At 38.6% G+C, this 24,328-nt stretch overlaps 1 long non-coding RNA gene and 1 other non-coding gene across 4 annotated transcripts in view; both read left to right on the top strand.

The window, feature by feature from the left end:
- The window catches only part of LOC122237848, a 200,088-nt gene that overhangs the window by 36,012 nt on the left and 139,748 nt on the right, over positions 1-24,328 (top strand). The window contains exon 1 of one of the 3 annotated variants that reach the window (XR_006216525.1): positions 19,353-19,438. The exons of the other annotated variants lie outside the window; for them this stretch is intronic. This is a non-coding gene — a long non-coding RNA (uncharacterized LOC122237848). Of the gene's footprint in view, positions 1-19,352; positions 19,439-24,328 lie in introns of those variants that run through there. 3 annotated transcript variants of the gene reach the window in all.
- LOC122238253 lies at positions 8,181-8,286 on the top strand. The gene has a single exon (XR_006217201.1). It is a non-coding gene; the product is annotated as a U6 spliceosomal RNA (small nuclear RNA).

The raw sequence follows: 24,328 nt of genomic DNA, 5'->3' as shown, positions 1-24,328 counted from the left end.
ACTCTTTTATTAAACACAAAAGTAAACCTAAGCTCAGAGACCAAAATCCAGAATGGTTCCAAGTTTTGCTTTGGCTACAGGAACATGTCTGCATCTCCAAATAAAATTAAAATAAACAGCATTTTTGTTTTTCTCAATGGCTTGACGAGAAAAGCTTGTTTGTTGCCAAATGTTTGGTGAAGGTGAGTCCACACCTATACTGTGTCCAAACTGCTCTGGGTGCTTTTAAGAGTATGCCCCCAGCTGGCTATTGAAATTCCTTTCTCTAAACTTACAAACAAGTTACTGGATACCAAATCTAATGGCCTCTTCGAAACCTATTCTCTTTACTTTTATAGGTTTGGACACTCTCTCTTTGAAGACCTAGCCTCTTCTTGAATGTAAACATGCTAAACAGAGCTAGAATAATACAATTCAGAGTTTGAGGATTTATGACACTATTGGATAATGATATTTTTAGAAATCTTTTTATAAAAATTGGTAGATATAAAGGCATATCGCTCATTAGCATTATAGATTTGTTTGTAATATATATCTCAACAGACCATCAGGACTTTATTTTGTAATATGATGTGAGGTAGGCTCATTATTCTCTACATAATGAAACCATTTCTTCTATTATGATTTAACAAAGATTCTATTTTTTATGAATGATTTTTTTTAATGCCAGCTCAATTCTATATCAAAGTCTCATATATAAAGCACTGGCTGCATACACTCCTTTTTTTTCTTCTTCTTCTTTTCAAAATTTTAAATTTTAAATTCTAGTTACTTAATATACAGTGCAATATTGGTTTCAGGAGTAGAATTCAAGGATTCATCACTCACATAAAATACCCAGGGCTCATCATAACAAGTACCCTCCTTTTTTTAAATTATTTTTTTTATTGAGAGAGAGAGAGACAGAGAGAGAGACAGAGAGAGAGACAGAGAGAGACAGAGAGAGAGAGAGAGACAGAGAGAGAGAGGGGAAAGGACAGAGGGAGAGGGAGACACAGAATCCAAAGCAGGCTCCAGGCTCTGAGCTGTCAGCACAGACCCCAATGTGGGGCTCAAACTCACAAACTGTGAGATCATGACCTGAGCCTAAGTCAGACACTTAACTGACTGAACCACCCAGGTCCCCCAAGTGCCATCCTTTTAAAAAAAAATTATTTTTGAGATAGATAAAGTGTGTGTGGAGGAGGGACAGAAAGAGAGAGAGAGAGGGAGACAGAAGATCCAAAGCAGGCTCTGTACCGTCAGTACACAGCCCACCACAGGGCTTGAACTCATGAACCATGAGACTGTGACCTGAACCAAAGTCTGACGCTTCACTGACAGAGCCATCCAGGCTCCCCAACAAGTGCCCTCCTAATACCCATCACCATCTAGCCCATCCCCCGACCACCTCCCCTCCAACAACCCTCAGTTTGTTCTCTATCTTTAAGAGTCTCTTATGGTTTGTTTCCCTGTCTCTTTTTTCTTTTTTCCCCCCTCCCATAACTTTGACTGCTTTGTTTCTTAAATTCCACTTATGAGTGAAATCATATGGTATTTTTCTTTCTTTGACTGACTTATTTTGCTTAGCATAATATACCCTAGCTCCCTCCACATCTTTGCCAATAGCAAAATTTCATTCTTACTCTTGGCTGAGTAATATTCCAGTGTGTGTGTGTGTGTGTGTGTGTGTGTGTGTGTATTCCATTATATATATACACACACACACACATATATATGTGTATATACGATATATATGTGTATATATGATATATATGTATATATCATATATATCACCTCTTCTCTATCCATTCAACAGTCGATGGGCATTAGGAGTCTTTCCATAGTTTGGCTATTGTTAATAATGCTGCTCTAAACTTTGGGGTCATGTGCCCCTTCAAATCTGTATTTTTGTATCCTTTGTGTAAATACCAAGTGCAATTGCTAGATCGTAGGATTGTTCTATTTGCAACTTTTTGAGAAACCTCCTTACTGTTTTCCAGAGTGGCTGCACCAGTTGGCATTCCCACCAGCACTACAACACGGTTCCGCTTTCTCCACATCCTCAACCAACACCTGTTGTTTCCTGTATTGTTCATTTTAGGCATTCTGACAGGTGTGAGGTGGTATCTTATGGTGGTTTTGATTTGTATTTCCCTATTGATGAGTGATGTTGAGCATCTTTTCGTGTGTCTGTTAGCCTCTGGATGTCTTCTTTGGAAAAAAGTGTCTGTTCATGTCTTCTGTCCATTTCTTAACTGGATTGTTTGTTTATTGGGTGTTGAGTTTGATTAGTTCTTTATAGATTTTGGATGCTAACCCTTTATAAGATATGCTGTTTGCAAATATCTTCTCCCAGTCCATAGGCTGATTTTCATTTTGTTGATTGTTTTCTTTGCTGTGCAAACGTTTTTATCTTGATGAAATCCCAATAGTTCATATTTGCTTTCACTTCCCTTGCCTTCAGTGACATGTCTAGTAAGAAGCTGCTCTGGCCAAGGTCAAAGAGGTAGTTTCCTGTTTTCTCCTCTAGGATTTTGATGGTTTTCTGTCTCACAGTTAGGTCTTTCATTCATTTTGAATTTATTTTTGTGTATGGTGTAAGGAAGTGTTCTTCTGCATGTTGCTGTCCAGTTTTCCTAACATCACTTGTTGAAGAGACTGTCTTTTTTTTCCATTAGGTATTCTTTCCTGCTTTGTCAAAGATGAGTTGACCATACAGTTGTGGGTCCATTTCTGGGTTTTCTATTCTGTTCTGTTGATCTATGTATCCACTTTTTTGTGGCATACCATACTGTCTTGATAACCACAGATTTGCAATCTAGCTTGAAATCCAGAATTGTGATGCCTCCAGTTTTGTTGTTCTTTTTCAGAACTCCTTTGACTACTTGGGGTCTTTTGTGGTTCCATACAAACTTTAGGATTCTTTGATCTACCTCTGTGAAGGATGCTGGGTGTATTTTGATAGGAATGGTATTAAATGTATAGGTTGCTTTGGGTAGTATAGACATTTTAACAATGCTTGTTTTTCTGATCCATGAGCATGGAATGCTTTTCCATTTCTTTGTGTCCTCTTTAATTCTTTTCATAAGTTTTCTATAGTTTTCAGAGTACAGTTCTTTTACATCTTTGGTTAGGTTTATTCCCAGGTGTCTTATGGGTTTTGGTGCAGTTGTAAATGGGGTTGATTTGCTTATTTATTCTTCTGCTGTTTCATTATTGGTGTATAGAAGTGCAACAGATTTACGTACATTGACTGTATATCCTGCAACTTTGCTGAATTCATGTGTTAGTTCTAGCAATTTTTTTGGCAGAATCTTTTGGATTTCCTAATTGGAATAGCCTGTCATCCACAAATAGTGAGAGTTTGACTTCTTCCGTGCCAATTTGGATGTCTTTTATTTCTTTTTGTTGTCTGATTGTTGAGGCTAGGACTTCCAGTAGTATGTTAAATAGCAATGGTAAGAGGGGACATTCCTGTCTTGTTCCTGACCATAGGAGAAGCTCTCAATTTTCCCCATTGTGGATGATCTCAGCTGTGGGTCTTTCATATATGGCCTTTATGATGTTGAGTTAGGTTCCATCCATGCCCACTTTCTTGAGGGTTTTTATCAAGAAATGATGCGTTTTGTCAAATGTTTTTTCTGCATCTATTGAAAGGATCATGTGATTCTTATCCTTTCTTTTATTAATGTGATGTAGCATGTTGATTGATTTGTGGATATTGAACCAGCCCTGCACCCGAGGATAAATCCCACTTGATCCGTGGTGAATAATTCTTCTAATGTATTGTTGGATCTGGTTTGCTAGTATCTTGTTGAGAATTTTTGCATTCATGTTCATCAGGGAAATTGGCGTGTAGTTCTCCTTTTTAGTGGGGTCTTTGGTTTTGGAATCAAGGTAATGCTGGCCTTGTAGAATGAGTTTGGAAGCTTTCCTTCCATTTCTATTTTTTGGAGCAGCTTCAAAAGAATAGGTATTAACTCTTCTTTAAATGTCTGGTAGAATTCCCCTGGGAAGCTGTCCGGCCCTGGACTTTTGTTTATTGGAAGATTTTTGATTACAGATTCAATTTCTTTACTGGTTATGGGCCTGTTCAAATTTTCTGTCTCTTCCTGTTTTAGTTTTGGTAGTTTATATGTTTCTAGCATTTTTTCCATTTCTTCCAGATTTCCCAGTTTGTTGGCATATAATTTTTCACAATATTCTCTTATGATTGTGTTTCTGTTGTGTTGGTTGTGACCTAACCTCTTTTGTTCAGGACTTTGAGTCCATTTTCTTTTCTTCTTGATCAGTCTGGCTATGAGTATATCAATTTTATTAATTATTTCCGGGGCACCTGGGTGGCTCAGTTGGTTAAGCAGCCGACTTCGGCTCAGGTCACGATCTCGCGGTCCGTGAGTTCGAGCCCCGCGTTGGGCTCTGTGCTGACTGCTCAGAGCCTGGAGCCTGTTTCAGATTCTGTGTCTCCCTCTCTCTCTGACCCTCCCCCATTCATGCTCTGTCTCTCTCTGTCTCAAAAATAAATAAACGTTAAAAAAAATTTAAAAAAAATTTTATTAATTATTTCAAAGAACCATCTCTTGGTTTCATTGGTATGTTCTACTGTTTTGCTGTCATTGTTTCTCTATCATTTATTTCTGCTCTAGTCCTTATTATTTTCCTTCTTCTTCTGGCTTTAGGCTTTATTTGCTGTTCCTTTTCTGTCTCATTTAGGTTTAATGTTAAGGTTGTATATTTGAGACTTTTCTTGCTTCTTCAGTTAGGACTGTATTGCAATATATTTCCCTCTTAGGACTGCCTTTACTGAATCCCAAAAGATTTAGACTGTCATGTTTTCATTTTCAATTGCTTCCATGTACTTTTTAATTTCTTTTTTAATTTCCTGGTTAACCCATTCATTCTTTTGTAGGATGTTATTTAACCTCCATGTATTTGTGGTCTTTCCAAATTTTTTCTTGTGGCTCAGTTCAAGTTTCATAAGCTTGTGGTCTGAACAAATGTATGGAATTATCTCATTCTTTTTGTACTTGTTGAGAGCTGATTTGTTACCCCATATGTGATCTGTTTTGGAGAATGTTCCTTGTGCACTTGAAAAGAATGTGTATTCTGTTGCTCTAAGATGAAGTGTTTTGAATATATCTGTTATGTCCATCTTGTTCAGTGTGTCGTTCAAAGCTATTGTTTTCCTTGTTGATTTTCTGCTTAGATGATCTGCGCATTGCTGTAAATGGGGTGTGAAAGTACCCTATGATTATTTTATTATTATCAATGGGTGGGTTTCTTTATGTTTGTTATTAGTTGATATATATATATTTGGGTTCTTTCAAGTTGGGGACATAAATATTTAAAATTGTTACATCTTGATGGGTAGACCCCTTAATTATGATATAATGTTCTTCTTCATTTCTTACAGTCTTTGTTTTAAAAATCTAGTTTTTCTGATATAAGTATGGCTATTTTGGCTTTCTTTTGATGTCCATTAACATGATAAATGAATCTCTATTCCCTCACTTTCAATCTGCAGGTGTCTTTAGGTCTTAAAATGAGTTTCTTGTAGGCAACATATAGATGGTTCTTAGTTTTTAAACATTCTATTACCCTATGTCTTTTGATTGGGGCATTTAGTCCATTTACATTCACAGTAATTATTGAAAGATACAAATTTACTGCCCCTGTATTACCTAAAAAAGCTGTTGTTTCTGATGATGTTCTCTGTTACTTTCTAGCCTTTGTTGCTTTTGGTCTTTTTTCACCACTCACATAATCCCCTTTAATATTTCTTGTAGTGCTCATTTAGTGGTCATGAACTCCTTTAATTTTTGTTTTAGGAAATCTTTCTCTCTCCTTATATTCTGAATGATAGCTTTGCTGGAATGAGTGTTCTTGGCTACAGATTCTTTTCCTTTTAGCACTTTGAATATATGCTGCCACTCCCCTCTGCCTTTCAGAATTTCTGCTGAAATATCAGTTGATAGCCTTATGGGGTTTCCCTATAACTGTTTTTTTTTCTTGCTGCTTTTTTTCCTTAAGTTTATTTATCTTTGAGGAGAGAAAGAGAGAGAGAGAGAGAGAGAGAGAGAGAGAGAGAGAGAGAAAAGAGAGAGGGAGGGAGGGAAGGAGAGAATGAATGAGAATGAGCTGGGGAGGGGCAGAGACAGAGGGAGAAAGGGAGAATCCCAACACACTCCACATGGCCAGCACAGAGCCCAATGCAGGGCTCAAACCCATGAACGTGAGATCATGACCTGAGCTGAAATCAAGAGCTGGATGCAGAACTGACTGGGCCATTCAGGTGCCCTTTCTTGTTACTTTTAAAATTCTCTCCTTATCACTACTTTTATCCATTTTAATTACTGTGTGTCTTGGTGTGGACCTCCTTGGGTTGATTTTGTTAGGGGCTCTCTGTGCCTCCTAGATCTGAATTTCTGTTTCCTTCCCCAGATTCAGGAAGTTCTCAGTTATTATTTCTTCAAGTAAGTTTTCATTTCCCCCTTTTCTCTCAATCTTCTCCTTCTGAGATCTCTGTAATGTGACTGTTATTATTCTTAATGGAGTCACTGAGTTCCCTATGTCTATTCTCATTTTGTGTATTGTTTTTCTCCCACCTGCTCAGCTGTTTACTTTTCATTACTGTCTTCTCCAGGTCACTGATTTGTTCTTCTGCTTCCTCTAGTTTGCTATTTATTCTGTCTAGTCTATTTTTTATTTCAATCGTGTTCTTCATCTCTGATTGGTTCTTTTTTTATCTCTTTGGTAAGGGTCTCACTGCCTCCACTCTCTTCTCAAGTCAAATGAGTAGCTTTATGATCATTAGTTTTTTAAAAAAAGGAGGTTAGAGTGAGAGAGAGCAAAAGCATAAGAGACTCTTAAAAACTGAGAACAAACTGAGGGTTGATGGGGGGTGGGAGGGAGGGGAGGATGGGTGATGGGTATTGAGGAGGGCACCTTTTGGGATGAGCACTGGGTGTTGTATGGAAACCAATTTGACAATAAACTTCATATATTGAAAAAAAATTCTCTATTGGATATATTACTTGTCTCTGTTTTGCTTAGGTCTCTTGCTGTAATTTTGTCCTGTTCTTTCATCTGGGACACATTCCTCTGTCTCCTCACTGTGTCTAGCTAGCTGTTAGGAAAGTCAACCATGTCTCCTGTTTTTGAAATAGTGGGGTACACACTTTTAACAAGGTGGTACTGTTCGTCTGCCCAAGAGGAGGCAGAGGCCACTACACAAAGTGTGGGAGGGTAAGGCATGTGGTTTTGAAAAGGTATGCATGTCCTCCAGCAGGTGACCAGCCACTATCATCACCAAGGAGACCAAGGCACTGCAAGTGCACAGTTGGGGGATGCAGTGTTGGTAAGGTTCATGCCAGTCTTCTGGGGAAAGGGACCTGCATTGCTGGGGCTGAGACAGGTCAGACTGGAGGGTGCAGAGTGCAGCATAAGCAAGTTAAGTACTGAATGCCTGAACTACACTGGATCCCACAGATGGTCAGATGTTTATGTTGGAGACAGGGGAGGGTATTGGCACTTGCCATCTCCTTTGTTTTTGGAAGAGTTTCCCAGGGATCTGTGTCCCGGTGGGACATGCTCTGTGATTAGTATATAACTCTCCCTCCAGTATGCTCCAGGCATCTTTCAAACTGCTGCCTTTATGCTGTGGGCTGATTTTTGTGCTGTCTTTTTGGAGATGGGGATTCCATTTCCTATCACCCTCCCAGCTGTCCCAGGGCCAAGTCCACTGATTTTTAAAGTTCCAGGCTATAAGTTCCGTTGGTTATAAGAACTTACAAAATTCAGCCCCTCTGTTTTTCAAAGCCAAATATTATGGGATTTGTCTTCTCTGTGTAGGCTTCCTGGCATGATAGGCTGTTTCTCTCACCTCCCTTGGTCTCTGGGTCTCTCCTTCCAATAGACAGACTCGCAGGTCCATTTAGCTTCCCCCACCTCCACCCTTTCTACCCTCTTTGATATGATTTCTTTTCTATATTTAATTGTTGGAGTTGGTTCTGCCAGTCTTTGGGTTTTTTTTTCCCCTTGGGTCATTTATACTGATATGAATGTTATCTAGTTGTATCCATGGGAAGATATGACCTTAGGGTCCTCCCATTCCACCATCTTTCTCCAGAAGTTCACAACATTCTACAATTTGAGATCACTAGTAAGCACATCCAGTCTTCAAGAAATTTAAATAGGCCAGCAATTTAAAAAGTTAGCTTATAAAATTGAAACAATGCAGAGAGGATTAATGTGGCCCCTGACAAGGATGACACAGAAATTCGTGAAGCATTAAAAAAAAAGTTTAATATAGTACTAAGAATTTAAAAAATCTAAGACATTCCTTACTTTTAGTAAACTTCATATAACTTTTCTGAATATGCAAAGATGACATGACTGGGAACTAACCCATTTTATGTAACCTTGGATTTCATTTTCCAGAGTCACATATTTTTGTTTTTGATGGAGGGGAATTGTAGCAATCAGCTCCTCACATAACCCCTAATGGTTTCTACCCACTGATATTCATACCTTCATGTAATCTCTTTCATTGAGTCTGGGTAGGATATGACTTGCTTCTAATGAATAAAATATGGCAAAGGTGATGGATATCACTTCCAAAGTTATGTTGTATTATATGAGATTCTGTCTTTGCAGACTGGACTGAAGTCCATCTTTGTGGGCTTGATGAATTAGTGACTATTTAGGAGAAGCCACATGGCAAGGAACTGTAAGCAACATCTAGGACTTGAGGGTACCCTTCACCTGACAACCAGTGAAAAGCCAAGGAATGCCATCCAGTCATAGAGCCTCAAGAAAATTATGCCAATAATCTGAATGACCCTGGAAGCAAATCTTCCCCAGCCAAGCCTCCAGATGACAATAAAGCCCAGCCAAGTCCTTGGACCTCTGAGCAGGGGACTCAGATAATCTCTGCCCAGACTTCTGACCCACAAAAACAGATAATAAATGTGTGCTCTTCTAAGTTGCTAATTTTGTGATGACTTCTTATGCAATGATAGAAATTGCATATATACAGATGTGATAAATGAATGAGACAAAAGTTGAGGTATTTATTTAATTTTTTTAGCATAGAGAGTCCTAAACACAGAAGACAGTCTTATGATCTGTTGAAATGAATATGATAATAGGGACTGTAGAGGATTATGCAATTTGCTGATCCAAAATGAAAGTGAATTGCTTGACTTCGATGGACTTCAAAATTGGAATGCATTGAAAGCTGTTCACACATAAAGATGACTCTTGATCACTGGTATTTGATAAAAGCCCTTTAAAGTACATCCATATAAAAGAGACAGATAGTACAATAAATATTGGAGGGTGGGGTAGGCCAAGGCTTTACTGAAATTTCCTCCATAAAAGTCAGTGAATTGTAGGGGAGCTTGGGTCACTCAGTCAGTTAAGCGTCCGACTTGGGCTCAGGTCATTGTCTCATGGTTTGTGGATTCAAGCCCCATGTCGGGCTCTCTGCTCACAGCTCAGAACCTGGAGCCTGCTTCGGATTCTGTGTCTCCCTCTCTCTCTGCAAAATGATAAAATAAGTTTGTTTCATTTTTAATAAAAATTAAGTTAAATTGTGTTCTAAGAATAAAAATTAATCAAATAATAGTTAACAGATTGGACTTTTATTTTTCCTCATAATATTTATTATATTCTAGAGGTATCGGATTTCCTACTTCCCATTTGAGTTTTTTTGTTTTGTTTTGTGTTTTTTTTTTAAATATGAAATTTCTTGTCAAATTGGTTTCCATACAACACCCAGTGCTCATCCCAAAAGGTGCCCTCCTCAGTACCTATCACCCACCCTCCCCTCCTTTCCACCCCCTATCAACCCTCAGTTTGTTCTCAGTTTTTAAGAGTCTCTTATGGTTTGCCTCCCTCCCTTTTTTTTCCCCCCTTCCTCTCCCCCATGGTCTTCTGTTAAGTTTCTCAGGATCCACATGAGAGCGAAAATATATGGTATCTGTCTTTCTCTGTATGACTTGTTTCACTTAGCATCACACTCTCCAGCTCCATCCATGTTGCGACAAAGGGCCATATTTCATTCTTTCTCATTGCCACGTAGTATTCCATTGTGTGTATAAACCACAATTTCTTTATCCATTCATCAGTTGATGGACATTTAGGCTCTCTCCATCATTTGGCTATTGTTGAGAGTGCTGCTATAAACATTGGGGTGCAAGTGCCCTTATGCATCAGCACTCCTGTATTCCTGAGGTAAATTCCTAGCAGTGCTATTGCTGGGTCATAGGGTAGGTCTATTTTTAACTTTTTGAGGAACCTCCACCCTGTTTTCCAGAGCAGCTGCACCAGTTTGCATTCCCACCAACAGTGCAAGAGGGTTCCCGTTTCTCCACATCCTCGCCAGCATCTATAGTCTTCTGATTTGTTCATTTTGGCCACTCTGACTGGCGTGAGGTGATATCTGAGTGTGGTTTTGATTTGTATTTCCCTGATGAGGAGCGACGTTGAGCATCTTTTCATGTGCCTGTTGGCCATCCGGATGTCTTCTTTAGAGAAGTGTCTATTCATGTTTTCTGCCCATTTATTCACTGGATTCTTTGTTTTTCAGGTGTGGAGTTTGGTAAGCTCTTTATAGATTTTGGATACTAGCCCTTTGTCTGATATGTCATTTGCAAATATCTTTTCTCATTCCGTTGGTTGCCTTTTAGTTTTGTTGTTTCCTTTGCTGTGCAGAAGCTTTTTATCTTCATGAGGTCCCAGTAATTCATTGTTGCTTTTAATTCCCTTGCCATTGGGGATGTGTCAAGTAAGAAATTGCTGCGGCTGAGGTCAGAGAGGTTTTTTTCCTGCTTTCTCCTCTAAGGTTTTGATGGTTTCCTGTCTCACATTCAGGTCCTTTATCCATTTTGAGTTTGTTTTTGTGAATGGTGTGAGAAAGTGGTCTCGTTTCATCCTTCTGCATGTTGTTGTCCAGTTCTCCCAGCACCATTTGTTGAAGAGACTGTCTTTTTTCCATTGGATATTTTTTCCTGCTCTGTCAAAGATTAGTTGGCCATACTTTTGTGGGTCTAATTCTGGGGTTTCTATTCTATTCCATTGGTCTATGTGTCTGTTTTTGTGCCAATACCATACTGTCTTGATGATTACAGCTTTGTAATAGAGGCTAAAGTCTGGGATTGTGATGCCTCCTGCTTTGGTCTTCTTCAAAATTACTTTGGCTATTTGGGGCCTTTTATGGTTCCATACAAATTTTAGGATTACTTGTTCTAGCTTCGAGAACAATGCTGGTGCAATTTTGATTGGGATTGCATTGAATGTGTAGATAGCTTTGGGTAGTATTGACATTTTAACAGTATTCTTCCAAACTATGAGCATGGAGTGTTTTTCCATTTCTTTATATTTTCTTCCATTTCCTTCATAAGCTTTCTATAGTTTTCAGCATACAGCTCTTTTACATCTTTGGTTAGGTTTATTCCTAGGTATTTTATGCTTCTTGGTGCAGTTGTGAATGGGATCAGTTTATTTGTCTTTCTGTTGTTTCATTATTAGTGTATAAGAATGCAACTGATTTCTGTACATTGATTTTGTATCCTGCGACTTTGCTGAATTCATGTATCAGTTCTAGCAGACTTTTGGTGGAGTCTATCGGATTTTCCATGTATAATATCATGTCATGTGCAAAAAGTGAAAGCTTGACTTCATCTTTGCCAATTTTGATGCCTTTGATTCCCTTTTGTTGTCTGATTGCGGATGCTAGAACTTCCAACACTGTGTTAAACAACAGCGGTGAGAGTGGACATCTCTGTCATGTTCCTGATCTCAGGGGAAAGCTCTCAGTTTTTCCCCATTGAGGATGATATTAGCTGTGGGCTTTTCATAAATGGCTTTTATGGTGTTTAAGTATGTTCCTCCTATCCCGACTTTCTCAAGGGTTTTTATTAAGAAAGGATGCTGAATTTTGTCAAATGCTTTTTCTGCATCAATAGACAGGATCATATGGTTCTTATCTTTTCTTTTATTAATGTGCTGTATCACATTGATTGATTTGCAAATGTTGAACCAACCCTGCAGCCCAGGAATGAATCCCACTTGATCATGGTGAATAATTCTTTTTATATACTGTTGAATTCGATTTGCTAGTATCTTATTGAGAATTTTTACATCCATATTCATCAAGGATATTGGCCTTTAGTTCTCTTTTTTTTTACTGGGTCTCTGTCTGGTTTAGGAATCAAAGTAATACTTGCTTCATAGAATGAATCTGGAAGTTTTCCTTCCCTTTCTATTTTTTGGACTAGCTTGAGAAAGATAGGTATGATCTCTGCTTTAAATGTCTGGTAGAATTCCCCAGGGAAGCCACCTGGTCCTGGACTCTTCATTTGTTGGGAGATTTTTGATAACTGATTGAATTTCTTTGCTGGTTATGGGTCTGTTCAAGTTTTCTGTTTCTTCCTATTTGAGTTTTGGAAGTGTGTGGGTGCTTAGGAATTTGTCCATTTCTTCCAGGTTGTCCAGTTTTGGCATATAATTTTTCATAGTATTTCCTGATAATTGCTTGTATTTCTGAGGGATTGGTTGTAATAATTCCATTTTCATTCATGATTTTATCTATTTGGGTCATCTCCCTTTTATCCCAGGCTTCTTGAGAAGCCTGGCTAGAGGTTTATCAATATTGTTTATTTTTTCAAAAAACCAACTCTTGGTTTCATTGATTTGCTCTACAGTTTTTTTATATTCTATATTGTTTATTTCTGCTCTGATCTTTATTATTTGTCTTATGATGGGTTTGGGGTGTCTTTGCTGTTCTGCTTCTATTTCCTTTAGGTGTGCTGTTAGATTTTGTATTTGGAATTTTTCTTGTTTCTTGAGATAGGCCTGGATTGCAGTGTATTTTCCTCTCAGGACTGCCTTCGCTGCATCCCAAAGCATTTGGATTGTTGTATTTTTATTTTCATTTGTTTCCATATATTTTTAAATTTCTTCTCTAATTGCCTGGTTGACCCATTCATTCTTTAGTAAGGTGTTCTTTAACCTCCATGCTTTTGGAGGTTTTCCAGACTTTTTCCTGTGGTTGATTTCAAGCTTCATAGCATTGTGGTCTGAAAGTATGCATGGTATGATCTCAATTCTTGTATACTTATGAAGGGCTGTTTTGTGACCCAGTATATGATCTATCTTGGAGAATGTTCCATGTGCACTCGAGAAGAAAGTATATTCTGTTGTTTTGGGATGCAGAGTTCTAAATATATCTGTCAAGTCCATCTGATCCAATGTATCATTCAGGGCCCTTGTTTCATTATTGATCCTGTGTCTAGATGATCTATCCATTGTTGTAAGTGGAGTATTAAAGTCTCCTGCAATTACTACATTCTTATCAATAAGGTTGCTTATATTTGTAATTAATTGTTTTATATATTTGGGAGCTCCCATGTTCGGCGCATAGACATTTATAATTGTTAGCTCTTCCTGATGGATAGACCCTGTGATTATTATATAATGCCCTTCTTCATCTCTTGTTACAGCCTTTAATTTAAAGTCTAGTTTGTCTGGTATAAGTATGGCTACTCCAGCTTTCTTTTGACTTCCAGTAGCATGATAAATAGTTCTCCATCCCCTCACTTTCAATCTGAAGGTGTCCTCAGGTCTAAAATGAGTCTCTTGTAGACAGCAAATAGATGGGTCTTGTTTTTTTATCCATTCTGATACCCTATGTCTTTTGGTTGGAGCATTTAGTCCATTTACATTCAGTGTTATTATAGAAAGATACGGGTTTAGAGTCATTGTGATGTCTGTAGTTTTCATGCTTGTAGTGATGTCTGTGGTACTTTGTGGTCCTTGCAACATTTCACATACAGAATCCCCCTTAGGATCTCTTGTAGGGCTGGTTTAGTGGTGACGAATTCCTTCAGTTTTTGCTTGTTTGGGAAGACCTTTATCTCTCCTTCTATTCTGAATGACAGACTTGCTGGGTAAAGGATTCTCAGCTGCATATTTTTTTCTGTTCATCACATTGAAGAGTTCCTACCATTCCTTTCTGGCCTGCCAAGTTTCAGTAGATAGATCCATCACTAGTCTTATCAATCTCCCTTTATATGTTAGAGCGTGTTTATCCCTAGCTGCTTTCAGAATGTTCTCTTTATCCTTGTATTTTGCCACTTTCACTATGATATGTCGTGCAGAAGATCGATTCAAGTTCCGTCTGAAGGGAGTTCTCTGTGCCTCTTGGATTTCAGTGCCTTTTTCCTTCCCCAGATCAGGGAAGCTCTCAGCTATGATTTGTTCAAGTATACCTTCATCCCCTTTTACTGTCTCTTCCTCCTCTGGAATCCCTATTATACGGATATTGTTCTGTTTCATTGCGTCACTTAGTTCTCTAATTCTCCCCTCATACTCCTGGATTTTTTTTATCTCTCTTTTTCTCAGCTTCCTCTTTTTCCATAATTTTATCTTCTAATTCACCTATTCTCTCCTCTGCCTCTTCAATCCGAGCTGTAGTCGCCTCCATTTTATTTTGCACCTCATTTATAGCATTTTTTAGTTCCTCTTGACTGTTTCTTAGTCCCTTGATCTCTGTAGCAATAGATTCTCTGCTGTCCTCTATACTTTTTTCAAGCACAGTGATTAATTTTATGACTATTATTTTAAATTCATGTTCCGTTATATTGCTTAAATCGTTTTTGATCAATTCGTTAGCTGTCGCTACTTCCTGGAATTTCTTTTGAGGAGAATTCTTCCGTTTCGTCATTTTGGATAGTCCCTGGAGTGGTGCGGAACTGCAGGGCTCTTCCCCTATTATGTCTGGAGTAACTTGTGTTGGTGGGCGGGGCTGCAGTCAGACCTGCCCCCAGCCCACTGCTGGGGCCAAAGTCAGACTGGTGTGTATCTTATCTTCCCCCCTCCCAGGGGCAGGAGTCACTGTGGAGTGGTGTGGCCCCTGTCTGGGCTACTTGCACACTGCCAGGCTTGTGGTACTGCTTCTATGGGATCTGGCGTATTAGCCGGGGTGGATCTGCAAGGTGCACAGGGCAAGAGGGGCAGGCTTAGCTCACTTTGCCTTTGGTGGTCCACTGCGGGAGGCGCCCTGCAGCACTAGGAGGGAGGCAGGCAGACCCGTCAGAGGGATGGATCCACAGGAGCACAGCGTTGGGTGTTTGCACGGTGCAAGCAAGTTCCATGATGGGAACTGGTTTCCTTTGGGATTTTGGCTGGGGGATGGGCAAGGGGGATGGTGCTTCCCAGCACCTTTGTTCCCCAGCCCAGCTGAGCTCTATCTTCCGGGGCTCAACAACTCTCCCTCCCATTGTCCTCTAGCTCTCCCGCTTTTGGAGCAGAGCTGTTGACTTATAACATTCCAGATGTTAATTCCCACTGGCTGTCAGAACTCATGGAGTCTGGAGCTTCCGCCTTTGCAAGTCAGACTCGTGGGCTCTGCCTTGCTGGATGGGCTGCCTGCCCCTCCACCACCCCGGCTCCCTCCTGCCAGTCCGTGAAGCGCCCACCACCTCTCCGCACTTCCTACCCTCTTCCTTGGGCCTCTCATCTACGCTTGGCTCCAGAGAGTCTGTTCTGCTAGTCTTCTGGCGGTTTTCTGGGTTATTTAGGCAGATGTGGGTGGAATCTAAGTGATTAGCAGGATGTGGAGAGCCCAGCATCCTCCTACGCAGCCCTCTTCTCTCTTTAGTCCCCATTTGAGTTTAAAGCAAAATTTAAATATTTATAATTTTTAAAATAATTTTTAGGTTTTATCTACTTTCCCCATAATCTTTCTTAATTTTTTAGTGGTTAAGTCATTCTATTTTATTTATTATTATTTGTTAACTTTGTTTCCTTTCCTTTTCTTTCATTGTTAGCTCATCTAGACTGCTAGTTTTTCATTTGTCATTGAGTTTGTCGTGACCTGAGCAATCCTTTCACTGTTATTGGCCACATGAAATATTGCATCTTTTATAATATTCACCTTTTCATTTTACAGAAGTTTTATATTATTTTTCCATTGTATTGTTGAATATTGAACAATTTTCAAAACGACTCCCTGTCTCATGGCAAAGACAGATTGTAATATTAAATCTTAAATGTGAAATCTGCAAGTGCAAAGATTTGTCTGCTTTGTCTATAATAGTCTCTTCCGAGGTCTTAATGCAAAAACTTTGATTTTTACTGCGAAATCTGATTTGCCTTCTATTTCTAGCCTCATTTGGCCCACAGTTTCCTCTTTTTATCTCTAAGATAACTCTAGTCTAAATGCACAGATAAAAGTCCATGAACTAGACTTTCTTTTTTTTTTTTTTTTAATTTTTTTTTTTAATTTATTTTTGAGACAGAGAGAGACAGAGCATGAATGGGGGAGTGTCAGAGATAGAGGGAGACACAGAATCGGAAACAGGCTCCAAGCTCTGAGCCATCAGCCCAGAGCCCGATGCGGGGCTCGAGCTCACAGACCGCGAGATCGTGACCTGAGCTGAAGTCGGACATTCAACCGACTGAGCCACCCAGGCGCCCCGAACTAGACTTTCTTGTAGGAACTCATAATTGGGGGAGATTACTTGGTACCTTCTTGTACTTTCAACCCATCTTATGGAGTGGCTTCTGTGAACCAAGAGAGAAGGAAAAGCTTCAATACTTTATTTTCAAGTGCTAACTAATTAAAACCAACAAATGTGCATATGTATCTATTTGTTGTCTCTTGATGTTATAGTTCAGATGTATTATACCTGTAAATCCATCAAGGTAAATTAATACATGGTGAATACAAGTTATTCATCTTTCCTTTGCAGTCTTTCCCTTTGTCTCATTTCCACATGTACTGTCTTATCTACTCTTATCTGCACAGTGTCTGGTACAGAATAGCTTCATAATAAATGGCCATTGAGTAGAAGAGTCACATCCCCAAGCAAGAAACCTAGTAATACTTTTTTAAGTTTTAAAATACAAAATTATGTGTAAATGTGGGTAGTACTAAACTTCATGCTATCTTGATCAAATGCAAATGTAAGTATAAGAAAGACAAGGACTTTAGGGAAAATTTTCACTTTACACTGTGTTGAAGCAGGTCAATGTGGCATAACTGTGGGATCCATTAGCATTTAGCAGGCAAATGACTGGCATACACATGGAATCAAAGACCCTTTGTTTTCCTGACATAGACATGATTTTCTGATGATCAAGTATGAGCAATGACAAGGCAAAGTTGGTTGCCATTTGAAATATTTGGCTGTAGCTCTGGGAGAAATCCAAGGCTTTCTAATAGATAAACTTACAGTATATACAGTTGATTAGTTTCCCTGATTAGAACACTGATTAGTGAGGCTCAAATTAGAATCTGAATTCCTGTGGAGATCAAATTATCTTCACTCTATACCATGGCCAACTCTTAACTCCAAACAGCAGTTCAGAGTTGTTGGTCTCACAGTAATCTGAGTGAGAAGGAGCAGTTTTAAATTAAACCTGTCATTACGACTGGAGCAACAATTACAGTTGTAACAGTTGTCATTCTGGACTATGAAGACTTCTTTTCTGCAATTACAGCTAATCCAAAAGAACAAAGCAAAACATTAAATAATCTTTTAAGCAGGTAAGGTATTGAGATAGGATTTTTCTTTGTTGTAGTTGAACTGAAAATTCATCCACCAAGGCAGACTGACGTCTTTGTTAGAATCTAATTCTAACCCATGAGATTTGCTGCTATGGTAAATAAAATAGATTCTGGTGTCATATGCAAAATGAAAGTGGTGACTATCAGACAGAATAAATTGCAGAATTGGATCCTAAGCCCAATCTATATAGAAAATTTCAGTGTAAAAAGAGAGTTATAATATAATGACTCTTTTTCTTTTTTTGCTTCTATGTAACAATATAATTATGGCCAAATATGTTTCCTTTGTTTTTGTGTTGTTTCTTTGCTTTGTTTTTAGTTCAACTACAAATGAAGTTTTCTCTTCAAATAATCTGAAATCATTAAATTCCAGTTTTAAATTTTTTAATGTTTTATTCGTTTTTGAGAGAGAGCAAATGGGGGAGGGGCAGAGAGAGAGGGAGACACAGAATCCGAAGCAGGCTCCAGGCTCTGAGCTGTCAGCACAGAGCCTGACGTGGGGCTTGAACCCACAAACTATGAGATCATGACCTGAGCTGAAGGCAGATGCTTAACCTAGACTGAGCCACCAAGGCACCCCAAATTTTAGTTTTTAAGAACAAAGAATATCCCTTGATTTCTAAGGGCTAATTTTTATTAAGAAAAAAGAATATCCCTTTTTGTCATTGTAAGTTTAATTATTAAAAATTTAGTTTCACTAAGCCAAGAAAAAAAGCAATATAATGACCAAGTACTTGTCCTTGTTAGACTACTGATAATTTGTCTTTTCCTGGAATATTGACAGGGATATCAAAGATAATTAAACTTTCTAAAAAATATAAGCAACATAGAAAAGCAACTTCAAGAAATTTTTATTATAAAATATTGGAAAGGCAAATGAAAAATATAAGACTTTTAAAGAAAATTCAAATTTTTATAATAAAAAGTCAATAAAATACTCACTGAAATTTAAAGCTTTACTTTTTTATCACTGATATTTACATATTGTATTTAAATATTGAATTTTTACTGTAAAATAAGTATGTGATTATTTATTGAATTATTTTCCTCATGAATGTTTTGTGGTAAGTGGCCGTAGGCTAAAATTGCAATCATTTTTATTAAGAATGAGTTTTCTTTGAAGTTAGCAAATGTATACCAGTCCTAATAGGATCTATTATAAATTTTTTTCTAGCCCAGGATCACACATTGCTTTTAGTTTTAAATGTCTCTTTAGTTTCTTTAATCCAGAATGGGGCATCATTTTGTGTGTGTGTGTGTGTGTGTGTGTGTGTGTGTGTGTGTGTGTCTTTCATGGGTTTGAAAGTTTTGAAGAGTAGAGGCCAGTTATTTTAGAGACTGGCCCTCATCTTGGCTTTGTCAGATGTTTCCTCATGATCAGATCTACTTCATGCGTTTTTCACAGGGGTATTTGTATAACTGATGCTGTATTCTCAGAGCATCATATCAGGAGACACACAAACAAAGAAATAATATAACCATTCTGCTATCTTAATGACTAGTTTCTTTTTTCAATAAATGTACATTTTCCTAAATTTTAATACTTATAAACAAAAGTATATGATTTTTATCTGCTTCCTTTTCCATTTCCAATATTATAGCATTTTTATATCTCTTTATAACTCATAATTTACTTAACCAGTCTCTCATTGGGGATTCAGGTTGTTTCAAATGCTTCACTACACTTCTTATTAAATAAATAAAAACATTATATGCTACATACTGTTGATGGAGTCATTAGGTTCAACTGGACAAAACATTATGGTAATGTAAGTCAAGTTCTTTTCTATTCTCAGATATTTGGCAACCGCTCCCCTATTCTCAACCAATAGACTTACAGAGGGAAGCTTTGCAGCAAACGGGATCTGGCAGGGAATGAAGGTGGGACCAACATACATTCATTCCCAATCCTAGAAGATAATTTTAAATGTAAGCCTGTTGACAGTGACCCAGCCATGTCATTTTTGTTCATGGGCCATAGAATGCTTTTGTATATAAATCTGCTTGAGTGAAAATAGAATGTACGTTACCTTAACTATGCTTAAAATCATCACTTAAAAATCATTTATTATAGAAAGCTTAAGTATGTATATCCAGAAGTTTTACTCATGCCTTCTCCAACTTTTGCACTAGAAAACACCTAAAGGGAACTTTTTGCACACTTACACAAATGGAGAGAGAACAGTGTTTTATATAAGGAAGCTGTGGTGAATGTAACCAAAATACTGTCAAGTGACGAGAAATAGTGTTTTGATGTCCTGCAGTGAAGCCTGACAGGTGCTCCATACAATATGAGATTTTTCTATTTGCGCCAGCAGTGGATCATTTGGAATATCTCAGAAATTAGAACTTGAATCAGAATGCCAGGTATCTTAACATGATGCCAAACTCTCCAGACAAAAAGATAGAGGGAAAGAAGAAGAAGAAGAAAGAAAGAGGGGAGGATATCCGTGATCTCTACAGAGGCTAAGTTGTTGCCTAGGTTCACGGCCATTAATTGTGACTGCGTTTCTAAAACTTTCCAACCATCAGCCTGGTAAAGAGCCTATCTGAGAATCACCTGCTGTGTGGGATGGAAAGGATTAGCGTGGCTCTCACTGGTTACATCACCGCTTAATTTGGCTCTTCCCTATATCAAGTCAACTCATAATTATCTGCTCTAATGGGCCTCAGAGGGAGGGGTGGGAATGGGGAGCTGTGACACAGATAATACTGAATAGCAAAGCCAGCAAAATATTTTCGATTAGGCTTATGCATATATCATATGCTTAAGAAGGAAGTATGTTTATCTTTCTAATTATGTTTTGCTTAGAGTAATTTTTTTAATTCCCATGCCAGTGAAAAAGCTATTTCATATTACACAGATAGAAGAGAAAGCAGCCTAGGTTTTAAAATCTTCAAGATAAAATTCATGAAATTTGTAAACTACAAATCTGAAACATATTTTTCTGAAAATATGGCCTCTCTGGTGTCCCTGTGTTCTGGTTCAGGCCTCCATTACATCTTAACCAGACTCTCCATGGCTTTCCCCCTCTCCAGTCTTCCTCCTTTTCAACCCTGTAGCCCAAAAAGAGCCCAGTGGCCGTGGAGGGAGTGGGCGCTGGGTTCCTTCCACTGTCCCGACTTCCCATAGTGAGTCAGGTGCTAGGGCAGCAAGAGCGTTCCCTTCCATATCACCAATAGTCCCTCAAAAATTCCACACTTTGTGTCAAAAGGCCTTTGAATATTTCACCTCATTGGAAGAATAGTTTCAGGTAGTCAGTGAAAATGGCAATGGAAGGGTGGGTGAGCTTCAAAAAACTATGTTGCAGAAAAAGAAACATCTACTTGTTTTTTTTGTTGTTGTTGTTGTTTTCTTTCCTTCCCCCTCTCCCCCACTCTGCCTTTCTGATGTAGTAATCTGAACTCTCCTGTGGCAGGCAATTGACTAGCTCTGTTCATCCAGGAGATAGGGAGTCACTGACAACAAACTTTAAAAAAGCATGGATATAAATACTAAATCCGTTACTTTAGTGGAGGGATTGCTCTACAACACGGCTACGCACATGTTTAAACCTAGCATCCCTGGCATATAGACTGCATGTCTCATAGCCCCGAAATTACCACTGGCCTTTCCAGTTTAGTCTGTGCCTCTCCCTAACTGCACCAAACACAACAAACTATTTTCCATTCACCAAAGATGGCATGCTTTCTAGTTAATATATTTTAAGTGTTAAAAGAATATGGACTTGTAAGCCTGAATATAGGCTCCAGGCCCATGTCAACCAATGCAATACCTTGGTCAAGGAATCAAAACTTTATTACCCTTGGAAATAGGCAGAACTGCTTGTCACCACTCACCCTGACCTTTCAGTCTGTTTCACTGTGAATTAAGGACAGTGCTGTCCCTGGAAATTGCGTAATAATGAAGTACTCCCCCTAAGTTTTTTTTTGTATGCACAGTTTACTGGGTCTGTGGTCATAGCTAACATGGAGGAAAAAGATGACTACATTTCTCTCCCCGTGCCCCTTCCCTAGGACGAAGAAAAGAAATGTTTTATTACTAGACCAATTCATATTTTTTCTTTTGTTTTCATTCTAATTCAACAAAACCACTGAATCATCTACAATGTGCTGTGCTCTGAGAGGCATACTGGGTCAGGTGCTTTCAAATTTTTTGACCTAAATCCATAGTAAGAATTACTTTTAATCCTGATCTATTATATGCAAACACTGCTTCCTTTATATAGATATAGATATAGATATAGATATAGATATATAGATATTTAAGTGCATACAAGTATATAAATATGCATATTTTCTTTATTATATGTGATGTTCTCTGATACCTTATATTCTGTTTCCATTCTATTCTTTTTGTTTTTGATGCTTGTTGCAAACCATTACATATCATGCCCCAGGCTCTCTGCCTCCACATGATCACTGGGTATAATTTCCTAAAAGGTGCCTGACTGTAGCTACTCTGGCTGGTTCTACACGGCTAGTTTGCCTGGTACAGACGAAGAGATCCTGTTCCCAAAATTACCACGGTGCCAGTTAGGGCAAAACTAAGTTGGACTTCTTTTTACCTGTCACCCCTCACATATTAGAACATCCTATTGGCTTCTCTCCAAATTATTTTCCAGCTGACCACCCCTCACCATCTCCCTGACCATCGCCCCAGTCCAAGCCACAATTGGCTCAAAGCCCCGAAGTCCTCCCTTTTACTCCATTGCCCCCTTAGAGTCTTCCTCACAAAGAAGCCAAAGTTCTCCAGTGAAAATGTCAGTTACATTCCATCACTTTCCAGCGGGCACCCTCCAGTAGCTGTCTCCCACGGCACTCTACATAAACCAAACCAGATCCTGGCCCATATCTCACCCTGCACTGTGTGGCTTGATCCATCCTGCCACCTCTTCAGTCCCATCTTGTATTTCATTTCCTGCTACTTGCACCTGCCCAAGCACTCCACCCTTAGACCAGTCACTTTATTTTTCCTCAAAACACCAAGTCCTGCCATGGGGCATTTTCAGTTGTCTGGAGTCTCCCTCCAAACTTATACAATGATTTACTTATTTGTCCTGCTTGTTGTTTATTATTCATTTTCCATCTGTTAGAAGTGAGCTTCCCAAGGGCACAGATCTTTGTTTTACTCACTGGTGGTATATCCAAAGTATCTAGAAGAGTGCTTGACACATTTTGGGTGCTTCTTTTTTTCTTTTTTTTCTTTGAGAGAGAGAGAAACTCTTAAGCAGGCTCCACTCTCAGTGCGGAACCCCACCCGACATGGGCTCCTTCTTGGGACTGTGGGATCAGGACCTGAGCCGAAATCAAGAATCATATGCTTAACCGACTGAGCCATCCAGGCACTCTAGATTTTGGGTGCTTCTTAAATATTGATGGTTGAATGCAAAAAGTGCTAACTATCATATTAATACTGTCAATAACATAAGCTACTCTTGCCTGAACACATATACAACAATCACACCGCTCCACTTTTTTTTAGCAGCAAACAAACCACACCAGTCATAGATTTAACATTTTGAATACCAACCATATAAAGTAAGAGTGAGAGAAAAAAAATGACAATCAACTTTAGTATCTTTGTATTGGGTTAGTTACTAATCTTTTGTAATAAATGTTTCTCAAAAAAATGCTTAGTAAGTTATGAAGTCTACTATCTATGTTTCAGGCTGTTTCCACCATAATCCAACTGAATATTTATAAGAGGTATTCAGTGCATGTTTCCTAGAAAAGAAATTTTTAAAAATGCCTACTTCAACATTTCAGAAAGTCATTTCTATACCTCTGAAGGTACAGGATGGAATAAATTTGATTCATCTAACACTGGTGCCAGAGAACCGGTTTGCAATGTGGGGTCTTTTTGTGCCCTCCTGGATTGTCATTTTTCATTCAGAATATTCAGATGAGCCCCTTCAAAATCATGTAGGTTATGTATTTGATTATTAAACTTGCAGACTGGGTAAGCGCAAGAGTTGACAACCTTTAATGATAATTCTCTGCCCATATTAGCCATTGTTTTCCTATTCCTGCAACAGTCTTCAATTGTGGAATCAGTTAGGAGTTAATTCAGTTCAGGATTAACCTCTAAACCCAGCCTGAGCATTTCTCTAGTGTAACACCACTGGGGATTAGCCAGTGCTGGATTCTGAGTTCAGAGATCAGGAGCAACGAGGAAAGAAAGAGGGTAAAAGAAGATTGCCAAAATAAAGGTTGGGTTGCTTGGGTATGTCTGCTTCATCCCCTTCACATCTATAAAATCTGGAAGACTAGTTTATTTTGGAAATTAATCTTTCCTTTAGTATACATTTCATTTTGCACAAAAAAATGGTTTATATAAAAGTGTCTATACAAAAGTTGCCATGGTGTACGTTGTAGGTACATATATGTTATATAAGGCATAAGGGGTAAAATACAGTCTGGTTCACATTTCTTCCCTTGGGCAGATGCCAGCATCCACCCTGCCAAGCAATAGGCCATCAATCTCTTCTTTGTTTAGCTCCTTTTGGAAGCAGTAAAATTTGTATGATTGACACTTAGAGAAGTCTTCAGGTGGTCATGTGTGAAAGCATTTCAAGTCCCATTATTATATGCTAGTTAGCTCTTCCTATGAGTGCTATTTAATTAAGTGGGAAGCCATCTTTACCGTAAACCAGAGAAGAATGTCACTGTAACCTGGTTAAGAGCATGACCCTGAGTTAGTTTGCCTGGGTTCAAACCCCAACTCTGCCACAACAGAATACTACAGATTCAGTGGTTTCAACAGCAGAC

Source organism: Panthera tigris, chromosome B1 (genome assembly GCF_018350195.1).
Source record: "Panthera tigris isolate Pti1 chromosome B1, P.tigris_Pti1_mat1.1, whole genome shotgun sequence".
NCBI lineage: Eukaryota > Metazoa > Chordata > Mammalia > Carnivora > Felidae > Panthera > Panthera tigris.
The sequence above is the reverse complement of the archived record's forward strand: the minus strand, read 5'-3'. Positions and strand labels throughout refer to the sequence as shown.